Below are 15060 nucleotides of genomic sequence, written 5' to 3'. Positions count from 1 at the left end.
CTAAAAATACCCCTGTACCCTAAAACCCAAACCTAGCCCTGAACCCTATAAATACCCCTGTACCTCAAAACCCAAACCTACCCATGAACCCTAAAAATACCCCTGTACCCCAAAACCCAAACCTAGCCCTGAACCCTAAAAATACCACTGTACCCCAAAACCCAAACCTAGCCCTGAACCCTAAAATATCCCTGTACCCCAAAACCCAAACCTAGCCCTGAACCCTTAAAATACCCCTGTACCCCAAAACCCAAACCTAGCCCAGAACCCTAAAAATACCACTGTACCCCAAAACCCAAACCTAGCCCTGAACCCTAAAAATAACCCTGTACCCCAAAACCCAAACCTACCCCTGAACCCTAAAAATACCCCAGTGCCCCAAAACCCAAACCTAACCCTGAACCCTTAAAATAACCCTGTACCCCAAAACCCAAACCTAGCCCTGAACCCTAAAAATACCCCTGTACCCCAAAACCCATACCTATGCCTAAACCCTAAAACTACGCCTGTACCCCATAACCCAAAACTATATCTGAACCCTTAAAATACCAAACACCCCAAAACATATACCTCAGTACCCCAAAACATATACCCCTATACCCATACTTACTTTATCCAAACATTAAAAAAAACATGCTTTTACCATTCATGCATTTACAACGAATTTCGTTGTAAATGTATGCGTGGTAAGAGCACATAAAATGTAATGCCAGGCGTTATAATGGCATTGCGGAGTCATGGTACTTTCGTAATGAAAGTATGCAGAGTGATGGTATGCGGAAAGAAAGTTGCGGAATAATGGGTGTTTACCCTCCCCCGGTAAGTACATTGGTGGCACGGCGGCCCACATCTCCAGCAACATACTCATATTTTTTCACCACCCATTTGAAAAATGCACAGGTCTCTCTCATTGATGGCCAGCACCGACATACATTTTAGACACACCTCCCGCCACAAGTTCTAGAATTGCAAGCTTTAGAGCTGGGGAGCTACGTTCGATTCTCGGCATCAGCTCAACATCCTGTGATACCAGGCAAATCGCTTTGTCTCCCCGTGCCTACCACAAATGAATGTGTTCTTCTGTAATGTAAATTGTGCTCATGCCATGTTTTCGAGTTCGCGCTATATAATATTGCAAGGAAAAATAAAGTAGGGAAACTCGAGTTCACACACTACTGTACGCACACTCTTAAGTGCATCAGCAGTGCACTGTGAATCGGAGCGTTTCACAGGCCTGTGACAGATAAGAAATGCTATCAAAACGATATCCTACGAAACAATATACTACTGGCCGACAGCAATTCATACACGGACAACGTTGGGACGGGCTGCTAGTGTATCATATAAACGCCGAACTCCATAGCCATACAAATAATTAGAGCTGCGCACATTTTTTAGTCTGTGAGCACAATCTTTTGTAAATTACACTTATTGGTTTACCCAGTGGCGGCTCCTCGTCCTGGGGTGGAGGAGTGTTGCCTCACTGCCAGGAGCAGCAAAGAAAGGAAAACATAAAATGACAATAAAAGAATGTAATTTTCATTCGGGGGGTGGGGCCCCGGCTGAGGGGCCCCACTCAGCACAGTACTCAGGTCAGAGCGCTCCAGATAAAATTCGGAACAGGGGCCCCTCCGTCTACATTGCAGGGGAGCCCCTTAACCACATTGCTGCGGCGGCTATTTCGCCGCAGCGCTAAGAGGGCGGGGCGGCCGCGCGGCGGCCGCATGCTGGTGACGGAACCGCTCCGTCACCAGCCGCGGTTGGGCTGTGCTCGTGACGGAGCGGTTCCGTCATGGCCCCGCCCGCTCAATAGAACGCGCCGCGCAGGCGCGGCGGCCGGGCCATGACGGAACCGCTCCGTCATCAGCACAGCCCAACCGCAGCTGATGACGGAGCGGTTCCATCATCAGCATCGAACGGGTTAAACTTTTGTTACCCCTCTGGTCATGTGCACTCCCCTGTTCTCAATGCAGGCTGCATTAAAGCCTGCATGGAGAACACGCCGAACCCTACAACCCCAGGCCAATCACAATGCTCCTTTGGAGCATTGTGATTGGCTTACAGTTGGAAGCCTGGCTGCCTGCTTCCTGTTCTGACCTGGAGTCGGAAGCAGGCAGCAGGAGAGAAGACGCTGGACCCGGCGGCGGCAAGTTGAGTTTTATTTTAATATATATTTTTTTAAAGCATCCTACACAACCCCCCCGCTTGCCCTCCCACCCGTGAGCCGTGCCGGCCGCCCCTGGGTTTACCTGTATTTTGCGCAATTTCTTACTTGTCCGCTGATGGCATCATGTTTGCTCATAGCAGACTTGGGTGGAGCTGAAACTGTCTTGAAGATATTGTGAGATTGTATGGGTGGCACTGCTGCACCAGCTCCATTAGCAATTTCACAATGTGACTTTAGAAAGGGCCTGGACCCTACATTGAGTATGCAAGGCCATACCTCCCTTAGGGCCACATGTATCATTATTTCAAAAGACGATAACCTAATGCGATTCTCTGCGAATCGCAATTTGGTAATCGCTATCTGAATGTTTGAAAATCTGTGAGTTTCATTTAGCGTTTCCTAATGGGACGCAAATCGACATACCTCATTAATATTAATGAGGCAGGTCACAATTTGCGACTCATTAGGAATTGCTAAAATCACAGGGATGGTGGCCTGCTGGGGTCAGCAGACCACCATGTCTGTGATTGCTTTTAAATAAAACAATTTTTTTTTTAATGCAGCCAGTTTTCCTTAAAGAAAAACAGGTTTTAGTGAGAAAAAAAAAGATGAACGTTTTCTTTTTCTTTTTCAAGAGCAGGCAGTGGTCCGTGGGACCACTGCCTACACTTCAAAAACAATTTTACGAACATTCAGAAAGGGGAAGGAGTCCCTTGGGGACCTCTGCCCATTTGCCAATGGGTTACCACCTGCTTGAAGTAGGTGGTAAACTGCAAATGTTTTGCGACCGCATTTGGGTCGCAAAACATTCCTACATACCGCTGTGATACAGTATTAGGAAGGTACGCCCTAAACACGTCCCTTCCTAATACCGAATTGGTACATATTCAGAATTCCAAATAAGATTATGTAACATGTTACCGAACCGCAAATCGACCCGTTTGTGACTGGTAAAATGCATGATACATGTGGCCTTTACTGTTTTCATGAGACCAATGCTCACGCATAACATATGCAGTTCTTGTGAGAATTACCAACAAGAAAAACATCTCAGTTTCGCATATCCCAAGAATAATGCTTTTGCATGAACATCACAGAAATCTTCCAACGTGTGCCAGCCAGCAGAACACACAGTGCGCTTTACCTGAGCAGGTAATCTTCACCTAGCTGACCTTGTGGTCCTTTTCTGCTTGGTGGCAGAAAGTAGATATTTTCTCATACAAGATTGGAAGTTGTCCAAGGGCAATGCCCAGCGGCCACCCCACTACAACTACCGAAAGAACTACACCTGCTAGACTCTGTTACACAAGAACAAACCTAAAGTAGACCTTTCTGGACATGTAACTCTGCACCTAGTTACATTTTTGTGAGCTTCTTCCCTGCTTGGAGTACATTCAATTTTTCGGCCTGTTCGGTGCATTAGTTACTTGCCGGAGATGATATATCTGAATCCAGTAGACCTAGGTGGATTGAGTTGCTTTGATTTACAGTGGTTTCACCTTCCTCCAAAGAATAAAACACCCTTGGTTGTGAGTGACGTGGGTCTGTCTTTACCATTAAAGATAATGGAGAGACCATGGGCCAGATGTAGGTGGCCAAATACCGGTCGGTAACGGCCGATTTCGGCCGTTACCGACCGGTATTTGGAGTTTTAGATGTAGGGGGCAAAAAAATTACCGAATCGGTAAATACTGATTCGGAAATTACCAAATCATACCAATTTGGTAAAAATTACCGAATTATTTCCTACATCTCATTTACCGGATCTAGAATACCGAATCGGTAAAATTCGGTATTCTAGAGTCGGTAAATGAGATTTACCTACATCGGGCCCCATGTGTCCCTCTGAACCTGGGTATTGATAACGTAGTCTACAATAGGTTCTGTTGGATAAACCAATTATCTGACAGAACCTATTGGGGCTCTGTGTTTTGCACACATATCCAATGTATTTGAGGATGGCCGAAACATGCCAAATGTTCTGCATAACTCCCAACTCTGCCAATGAGTTCCTTTTAGTTTCAGTGTATTTAAATTTCTCTTTGTGAATATCTTGAAAATCTGGCTTCGGATTTGGCCCTCCTGGACTTATGATGGACATCTGTTGCCTAGGATGTTTACAGCTGTTGACGAAAACAACATCCTAGATCACCAAGGATCTGAGTCCATTTGAGCCACTCACTGCACTGCAATGTGCACCTTTTAAACACGCTTGGTTGTGAATGACGGAGAGACTAGAAAGTGATGAATGCGTGATTATTGGAGCTTTGACTGGAGAGCAGACAGATCCCTTTATCTATTGGAGTTCTGAGAAGGTACCCTGGAGCAACTCTGAGGAGCTGAAAAGATCACTGTGCCCCATCTAGAGCAGCACAAGGTCAAGACCACCACTTTCTGGCTAGATGCAGTCTCCTCCTTCTGATTCCTGAAGCATGTGTCTTCTCACCTTTTGGCTCACTGTAGGGAACTTGAAAGGTCCAGATACGACTACTACCAGAACCTGAGTGAACGCTTTAGTTCCAACCTCAGCCTCCTAGAAGCATCCTGGTCAGGCACTCACTGAAAGAAAAAGGACCAAGTCTGGCGGCCTTCAGACACCAGAACACAAGGACCACTGGCCCTCTAAGAAGAAAAAGACTTCTAGTTTTTGTTTGTGTGTCCTATTTCTACTGTATGTCACCCTGGTAAGGATTGGATTGGGTGCTACATGTACACAGTGAATATCTGTAATAAGACATTCCTATGCATTGACTTTATATACACCTCAGCTACGCTGTACGTAGCAGCAACTCTCAAGCCTTCTCCCCCTAAACTTAGGTCTTGGCTGCTAGATGAACCAAGAAAGCCAGAGTGACATTATTTATCCCCTAGTCTCAGTATCCAAGCCAGGAGAAAGTGTGCAGAGAACCTCTTTTTGGACACGTTGCACTCTCTGTAAACAGTGTCCATCGAAAGCTCAGTTCCTTGACAGATTTTCAGGATATCCACATAGAATATATTTGTATACAATTAATTTACATAGATCTAATTTACATAGTCAATGGTTACCTGGAAAATCTGATATGGGTCTGGCTTACCTCGACCTACTTTGAAGACCCTGATCTATACCTCACTTGCAAGAGGAAAACGATTTAGCAACAAGTAGCAAATGTTGATTGCAATTAAATGATCCATAGGACTGAAGAAGATTAAAGAGTTCTTAAACTCATGCAGTGTTAATGTCACCACAGTCACATGGTAGGGCTGGAGCCCTTCACATTCCAGCTCTCCTCATGTATGCACTGACAGTCCTTCAACAGTACCCGAAGACCTTGAATCGAAATAACCTGGAGAAACAGACTTTAGATGATCGACAATGAAGATAAGTTGGAGTTCATATTCTGGCACACCGATGGGTTTTCCGAGTAAATTACATTGGACAAGGCTTGTATTTAGGGGCAGTGGAATTCTGCAATTCTGTGCCTGTAGCATTTTCTACAAGATTATGGATTTACCACACTCCTAGGTCATTACAGAGAGCCTCATGCCTTCATACTACGTGGTCCTCTCGGGTCTCGGAAGAAGCGGAGACTGCGAGGATGCGCCAATGTGCGAGCACCAGGAGAGACCCAGAGAATCAGAGCCCATACTAAATTACACATGGTTGGTCGAGGTCTCCAGTCTCCAGTCACTGGAAGTGCAAGGTGACCAAGATTTAGGAAACTTTCTACACAACAGGATAGCCGATATCTACATGAACTCTGGGGGGTCTGTAAAACTTTAGCGAATCCCAGACTTCACGTAGATATCGGCTATCACACTGATTTAATCACTGAATATTATATTTCGAATTTTAACAAGAATTTATAATATCAACACACACTAGATCTTTGGTATTCATGGAAATTTAAGAAGATACTTCATTTACCACTACAGCCTATATTTAACCTTGCGCTTAATCAGCCCTATCAACATTTATATTTAGGATTTACCACACGGCCCTGATGAAGCGACATGTAGTCGTGAAAAACATGTTGGCCGTAACTTTGTAAATACCTAATGTTTGGAAAATAAACTTCACCTTAGATCAATACTCAATTGAATAAGTCAATTCTTTATGACAACTAAAAAGACCTAAAAAATAGTCTGAGTGTGTTTACATCCAAAAAAGAATTCCTCCCAATGAAGAGATCTGGGCGAGCCCATCTAACACCAGTTGATGCTGACGAATAGGTATGCCGATAATGAAGCATGCCACTTTGTGTGGGTGATGGGCTGCACCCTTCAAAAAAGAAAAATACTAATGAGTAATACGTCTTTATGTACTATCAAGTGTTGGGATTTTGTTCCAAAAGCTACTCAAAAAAGTAAAAAAAGATTTTTTCTTTACCTATTAAGAGCCTGCCAGTATGTTTTAGGTCTATAGAGTTACCAAACGTGCTACTTAATTATTTACTTCAATTGCTTTTTGCTGCATCCAGGTGCTAAACCAATGCTCTACTGGAAATCTATGTGTTTCTTCACTCGTGCAGGATTACCTGAGGTGGAAGGTTTGGACATCTTTTCTGAAGCAAGGACGATATAGGACTGGCCTTCGATCTGGTCAGAAATAAAAGGCTGGTTTTTGGAATCCCTTGAGCTTGTGCTTTGTGAATCTCATGGTTAATAGACACACAAATACACACACACGAAATTAAGTGACTACAGGATTGTCACTTTATTTTCAGTCAAATGCTGGAGCTGGGATTAGACCACAGGTACCAAATTTACCGCTTAGTCGTGAGACCACATTGCTTCTCCTCAATACGTTTGCAAGTTTATGTGGGCAGCATGGATTATGGAGTAGGTCCTCCATGGGTATCAAGTGCAGGGTGGTCAAGATATGCCGATTAGTGCTTATGGTCTTATACAAGGCATGCTTCTTTGTGCTGCATACCTTTCAGAGGCATGAGCCTCCACTTAACACCTTAGCTGCGGCTGGAATTCCGCGCCGGTGCTGAACATTCTGATCGCGGGTGTGGTCATGACGGCTCCCAGCCGTCATCAGCACACGAGCTCCGTAACTCATGACGACTGGGAGCCGTCATCAGCACCGAAGGGGTTAAAGAAATCTCTTATTATTGCTTTTCTATGACTCATGCTGCACATCACTGGCACCTACAAGAAGGTGCAGAGGTCATAGGAAGGGTTGTCTTTACATTATAAAGTTGATGCAGTTTGACTAGTTCTCTGCTCATATTGACCCATATATAAAAAAAAGATACAACCAAGAATTCAGAAAACCCATGAGATGTGACACATCATCTAAGAACATGAAGGCCGCTTCTGCTTAGGCAGTGTAGACCTGGCAGCTAATAGAAACAAAATCTGTTGAGGGTCTGCGGCTTAAGGTAATGCTATAGTAACTATTCCTCAACATTATCCAGACATTTAGCGTGGTGGGCACCATCCATTTCTTTATTTACACAAGGTTTAGTGCCGTCTGCATGTTTGTCGATAGTGAAGCTTTGTCAGACTAGGTCTTTGGATCTTCAAATTTGTTGAGCTGAAGGTGGTGATGCAAGATGGAAACAATGAGGCCACCTGTGCTCAATGGTATCTCATAACGCTCCATAGGATTTCTCAGTCCTCTGTGGTGAAATCATTCAACAGGTCAAGGAGGACAAGGGGAAGGAAGGCTTTGCCACTGTCCATTAGAAATGCAATGGAATCAAACTTTCTCAAACTGAAAAGATGTTCTTTGTGCAGGTTATTGGTGGATACAAACCTCCTTATTCAGGTGGAAAGTTAATTTGCACTTGTCTTCAATAAGAATGACATGCCAGTGATGGAACTGAGTACTCATATTTGCAGGATACAGGGAAGAGTTTTTGAGGAGTGGTGTTACTTGTCTTACTGTGAGGTTAGGAGGGGGATTTCTCTATTGATGATGACCAATGAACTACTCTGAAGCCTAAAAGTCCAATAGTATTAAACATTGGTTTAGCCCACCTTACAGCAGAAGGCGTGCACAGCAGTTGGTTGTCTCGGGGTCTTGAATGCATAGAAGAGTGAACTGGAAAGTTGAATCTGATCATAGATTGGAGGAAAGGAACATGTCTGTCTCTAGAGGAGATGTGTAGATTGGAGTGGTGATGACTCTTATCACCCCAGGTGAGAGAATCTACTGGAGTGGCAGAGCCCAACAGCTGTTTAGGAGGATGAAAACATTAGAGTTATGGGGCCCATACTTTTGCAAATAGATCAAACTGATAAAGCCAATAGACCCCACAGAAGATTGAGTAAATGGGTAATCAACTGGAGGGAAGGGTGTGTAGAGTGGAACATGAAACGTTTCAGCTGTATATGAGATAACACGGATCAGAAGAATGAAGCACCACACATGGTAAAGGAGAACAAGATGATTGGAGTGAATGAGCACAGCAGCTTCATAGGAGGTACAGTAGATGAGAAGGATGAAGCCCAAGATTTGTATATGAGAAATATAAGTTAGGATTGGAAGGGCAGATCAGAGTGATGGATCACAGTAGTGATATTATAGGACAGAGTGATGGAGCCCGCCAGTAATATAATAGACCAGAGAGATGGAGCCCGCCAGTAATATCTAGATCAGAGAGATGGAGCCCGCCAGTAATGTAATAGATCAGAGTGATGGAGCCTACCAGTAATATATAGATCAGAGAGATGGAATTCAACCCTAATAAGAGACGTCAGAGTGATGGAGCCCACTAGTAATATAAAGATCATGGTGATGGAGCCCACCAGTAACATTATAGGTCAGAGAGATGGAACCTGCCAGTAATATAATAGATCAGAGAGATCGAGCCCGCCAGTAATGTAATAGATCAGAGTGATGGAGCCCACCAGTAATATATAGATCAGAGAGATGGAATTCAACCCTAATAAGAGACGTCAGAGTGATGGAGCCCACTAGTAATATAAAGATCATGGTGATGGAGCCCCCCAGTAACATTATAGGTCAGAGTGATGGAGCCCACCAGTAATATATAGAGCAGAGAAATGGAGTTCACCACGAATAAAAGACGTCAGAGTGATGGAGCCCACTAGTAATATAATTATAAAGATCATGGTGATGGAGCCCCCCAGTAACATTATAGGTCAGAGTGATGGAGCCCACCAGTAATATATAGAGCAGAGAAATGGAGTTCACCACGAATAAAAGACGTCAGAGTGATGGAGCCCACCAGTAATATAATTATAAAGATCATGGTGATGGAGCCCCCCAGTAACATTTTAGGTCAGAGAGATGGAACCTGCCAGTAATATAATAGATCAGAGAGATCGAGACCGCCAGTAATGTAATAGATCAGAGTAATGGAGCCCACCAGTAATATATAGATCAGAGAGATGGAATTCAACACTAATAAAAGACGTCAGAGTGATGGAGCCCACTAGTAATATATAGATCAGAGAGATGGAATTCAACACTAATAAAATACATCAGAGTGATGGAGCCCACTAGTAATATAAAGATCATGGTGATGGAGCCCCCAGTAACATTATAGGTCAGAGTGATGGAGCCCGCCAGTAATATAATAGATCAGAGTGATGGAGCCCACCAGCAATATAATAGGTCAGAGTGATGGAGCCCAACAGTAATATAAAGATCATGGTGTTGGAGCCCACCAGTAATATAATAGATCAGAGAGATGGAGCCGCCAGTAATATGTAGTGTAGGAAGGTGGAATCTGACTATATGGTTACCCCCACTTTTTGCCTGGTGTTTTGCTGGTTTTCGACTTCGTTGGACTGGTATCCTGCTAATCAGGGCCCAGTCTATCTGATTTCTTTATAAAATGGACTCCATGTACTTTAGGTACATACCAGATTGGTTACTGGGTCACCCTTGTGAGCCCCTGTATATGGTACCCAGGGCATAGGTGCATCAGAGGCCTACCAGGGGCTGAAGCATATATTGTGCCACCCCTGGTTAGCCTTCCAAACTGACACCACAGGTCTGCAATTGCAGCCTGGGTAAGGTGGCATAATCACCCCTTACTTAGATATAGTATACCTATATCTATATATCAACCTATAAGTCACTCCTATGGCAGGCCTTGACAATCAACACATAACCTGTAAGTCACTCCTATGGCAGGCCTTGACAATCCTGGAGGCAGAGTGCTTGGTTTTGTGTGAAAGGGTGCCCTAGCATGAGCTGAGCCCCTCTGCAGCTTTTGAAACCCTCTCCTTATAGCTGTTCTATGATATAGACATACCGTATACTCTTAAGTGCATTATAATCCTTGCGGTTAATGCTAACTTTGATTTGGCTTTATCAAAACATGTCGTGTAAGGTGTCAAACAATTTGGAATACTACCCCCCGCCAGTTCTGTCGGCGTGGATATCATTCCACCCTTCTAGAGGGAGAAGACATGTACATACTGGTAAACCCGGTTAAAGTTAAACGGAGCCTCAGCATCACAAAATGGATGGTGCTGCCACAGACACGAGTCTGCCCTCCTGCTGCTGGACGAAACTCTGGCAGGGGAGGCCTGGACAACAGATTTCTTGTCCAGGTAGGTGCTAGCACCTCCCTAGACTGGCTTTAGTGTATTGGGGCTGGGTGGGTTGCATTCCGTGAATGCTTTTCAGACACTGCCTGGGGCACACAAAGTGCTCCATGCATTTCCCAGTTCAAACTGGTTGCTGGGGCACTCAGCCCCAGCTCTGGCATGAAACTGGACAAAGGGGAAGGGGTGTAACCACCCCTCCCCAGGTCTTCCCATAGGTGGGACCCTAGAGTTAGTCTAACTCCTAAACTTAGTATAAGTATAGGATCCCAGTCCCTAGGATTTTAGATTACCCTGGACGAAACTCTGCCACATATATCTTGGACCTTCGACATTCCATATCGACAGGAAGGCAGAAGAAATCTTCCTTGTGGGCAAGGAGTGACCACCCTGTTCAAACAAGCAACAACAGCATCTTTGCCTGTCTGCATTGTCGAGACTCCCGCCAGATCCTGAAGAATCTGCGACACAGGACACAGACTTCCAGACATCTCTGATGCTGACCTGCGCTTCCAGCAAAGCTGAGACCTGTAGCAGACACAAGAGACATGGGACCAGAACTCCTGGACATCCTGCACCTTTGCAACTGCACCTACTACCCGAAGTCTCCCAAATTTGCGCATTGGAGTATTTGAAGCCCCTGCCCCGCTCCCTTTTGCACTGAAGCTCAGAGGCCCACACTCCACGAGTGTCCCGTGGGCCCGCTTTGTGCATTTCCACTTGAGGCCCCTTCACAGTTTCTAGTCTGTTGGCTAGTGAGCCCCCACGAAGGGCCATCATTGATTTCTTGAGTTTCCTGATTGCTCCAGACATGCTCTCACTCCTTTCCAAAGGAGGAGTCTCTCAGACCTTGCTGGTCTGAACCAAAGCCAATCTTGTCATCTCGTGTGGATTGCTGTTGCCAAGGATTGTTGGGTCTAATTTGGATTCCGACACTGCAACACTCGAGAGTCTTTATGGGACAGCTCGAATCCAGCTCCTGATCATCGTTGACACCTCCCAGACCTCATGGCTGAAGAGTCAAGCTTCACCTGTTTCACCTGAAAACACCCGACATCGCCTGGCATCTTCTCCTCGCCATCCTGGTCACTGGCTAGTGACCCAGACTCTGTCCCCTCTGCTTTCAGGTTCTTCACATCTCCGATCCACCCTTGGATCCACCGGGACACTTTTCCTCTGGTTGCCTGCAGCATTTCTTTGCAGATCTCCATTGGAATCGATGACGAAACCCGACATGAAAAGACAACTATGCACCCGGCTTCCATGGGTGAGGTAACTCAAGTACTCCGGTGCTCCCGTGGGTCTTGACACTCGAAGTGTCTGTCGAAAAGGGTTCCATCGTAGTTCACCTCTAGGTGCCCTTAATCTTTAAAATTGTAACTTGTTCGTTCTCCATAGAAAGTTAATGGTGATCCGCGGCTGTGTTTAGACACTGCACGTGTGGAGAAGTATGGCTCACTGGTTAGAGCAGGCAGACCCTGAAGCAGAGGTCAGACCCGGGACCAGGGTTCAATTCCCGACGCGGCAGGGTCTTGAGCTCAAATGTCCGCGGACTCGACAATTCTTGCTTCGGTGCCTGACCTAACCATGGGTTCACACTCTGCAACTCTGGGCATTAAGCTTGCTTAATCTCCACACTCCACAACGGCCCCCCGCGGCGGGATGCCTGGCTTTCACCTTGGGGATGCCCTGTAGGGGGCGGGGCTATCTCACAGGGAAAAGCCAGGACGGGTTCCCAAGGCAATCGCCGAGATACCTCCCCAGGTGATCGAGCGCTATATAAGAACATCCCAAAAAAAAAAAAAACCTGTGTTCCCCGTGGGCTCCCTGCATCCTAACCTTGGGTGGTTCCAGGTTTCCCCAGCAGTTCTACAGACCCTAGGCCTGCTTTCTAACCCTTACATGGTTCTTATATCACTATTTTAGTATATGGTTTGTGAGGCCCCTAGGGCATAATGTATACTGTGCAACTTATCGTATGCTAATTAAGTTCCTTTTATTGTACTTTTACCTCTGGTCTCATAAAGAGACCAGAGGGGTTGTGTTTAGATTAAATACATATATATTTGATATATACCTTGTGTGGTGTGCTTTCATTTGATCATTCAAGATATTATAATTGGTAAAACAACTTGCTTAACTCACCTCCAAGTCTTAGCCTGAAGGCTGCTCTCCACAGCTACCATTAGGATAGCTTTCTATAAGGTTGACTTTACAACCTACCATCAATAAGGGTCGTTTGGACTGGTGCAAGGTGCCCACTAGAATAGTGGACATCATATACCAGGCCAACTTCTCACTTGTAGATCAGAGTTATGGAGCGCACCAGTAATATAAACATCATAGAGATGGAGTTTACCACTAATATAAGACGTCAGAGTGATGGAGCCCACCAATAATATAATCGATCAGAGTGATGGAGCCCACCAATAATATAATCGATCAGAGTGATGGAGCCCACCAGTAATATATAGATTTGGGTGATGGAGCCACCAGTAATATAATAGATCAGAGTGATGAAGCCGCCAGTAATATATATATATTTGGGTGATGGAGCCACCAGTAATATAATAGATCAGAGTGATGAAGCTGCGAGTAATATATAGATCCGAGTGATGGAGTCCACCAGCAATATATAGATCAGAATAATGGCGCCCACCAGTAATATAATCGATCAGAGTGATGGAGCTCACCAGTAATATATAGATTTGGGTGATGGAGTCCACCAGCAATATAATAGGTCAGAGTGATGAAGCCCGCCAGCAATATATAGATCAGAATAATGGCGCCCACCAGTAATATAATCGACCAGAGTGATGGAGCTCCCCAGTAATATAATAGATCAGAGTCATGAAGCCGCCAGCATTATAATTGGTCAGAGTGATGGAGCCACCAGTAATATAATAGATCAGAGTGATGAAGCCGCCAGCATTATAATAGGTCAGAGTGATGGAGCCACCAGTAATATAATAGATCAGAGTGATGAAGCCGCCAGCATTATAATAGGTTAGAGTGATGGAGCCACCAGTAATATAATAGATCAGAGTGATGAAGCCGCCAGCATTATAATAGGTCAGAGTGATGGAGCCACCAGTAATATAATAGGTCAGAGTGATGGAGCCGCCAGCATTATAATAGGTCAGAGTGATGGAGCCACCAGTAATATAATAGATCAGAGTGATGAAGCCGCCAGCATTATAATAGGTCAGAGTGATGGAGCCACCAGTAATATAATAGGTCAGAGTGATGGAGCCGCCAGCATTATAATAGGTCAGAGTGATGGAGCCACCAGTAATATAATAGGTCAGAGTGATGGAGCCGCCATCATTATAATAGGTCAGAGTGATGGAGCCACCAGCATTATAATAGGTCAGAGTGATGGAGCCACCAGTAATATATAGATCAGAATATTGGCGCCCACCAGTAATATAATAGATCAGAGAGATGGAGACCACCAGTAATATGTAGATGAGAGTGATGGAGCCACCAGTAATATAATAGATCAGAGAGATGGAGACCACCAGTAATATGTAGATGAGAGTGATGGAGCCCAGCAGTAATACATAGATCAGAATGATGGAGCCCCCATTAATATAACAGATCACAATTAGAACACAGTGAGGGAGCCCGCCATTAATAGAATAAGCAGCTCTATCATAGATAGACTAGTACAGATTATTACAGCCCATCAGTGGACGATAATATTTAATATAATGTGACAATGACACCCATCACCTGTAATGGGGTAGCTGTGAACAATGTTGTCAATCAACTTTTAAAGACACCGTCAGATTGGATTGATGGTTCCAAGCAGCTCTAAATGAGAGAGCATTGACTGGATGGGCTCATCTGTGGGAGAAGGATTGTGCATATAGGAATTACAAATGAAGGAGCACATTGCCATAGTGAAGACAGTGAAAACATTGCCATTTGATACATGAATAAATTCATTGCACTGTACCCCTCTGAGATGCAACTTCTCCTGGGATCAGTGCTTGAAATGGAAAAATAGAAGTGCTGGTACTCTGTATTAGAGTACCTGCTTGTTTCTGAGAAGTGTCAGGACTCTCCAATTAAAAGTACTACGTCTCTACTCCACATCTCAAAATAAAAAAGTGCTGATACTCAGTACCAGACAGTTCCGGCCGATTTAAAGTGCTGCTTCGGACTGTGAGCACAGCATAAAATTCCCATTGTATTCAATGTGCAGAACTACTACCCACCCCCACACACATACAAACAAGCAAACAGAGAGAGGGGAGGGCTGTGGAGTGAAGCTGTATGCGACAAACCCGGCCAGGTGTTAGGCCGCCAGTTTCCTACGTCGACCTTTCCTAGCACTCAAGCTTATGAATAGTGCATGAGCTCCTGCATAAAGC

Source organism: Lissotriton vulgaris, chromosome 12 (assembly GCF_964263255.1).
Source record: "Lissotriton vulgaris chromosome 12, aLisVul1.2, whole genome shotgun sequence".
In the NCBI taxonomy this organism is placed as follows: Eukaryota; Metazoa; Chordata; class Amphibia; order Caudata; family Salamandridae; genus Lissotriton; species Lissotriton vulgaris.
Note: the sequence above shows the minus strand (reverse complement) of the source record.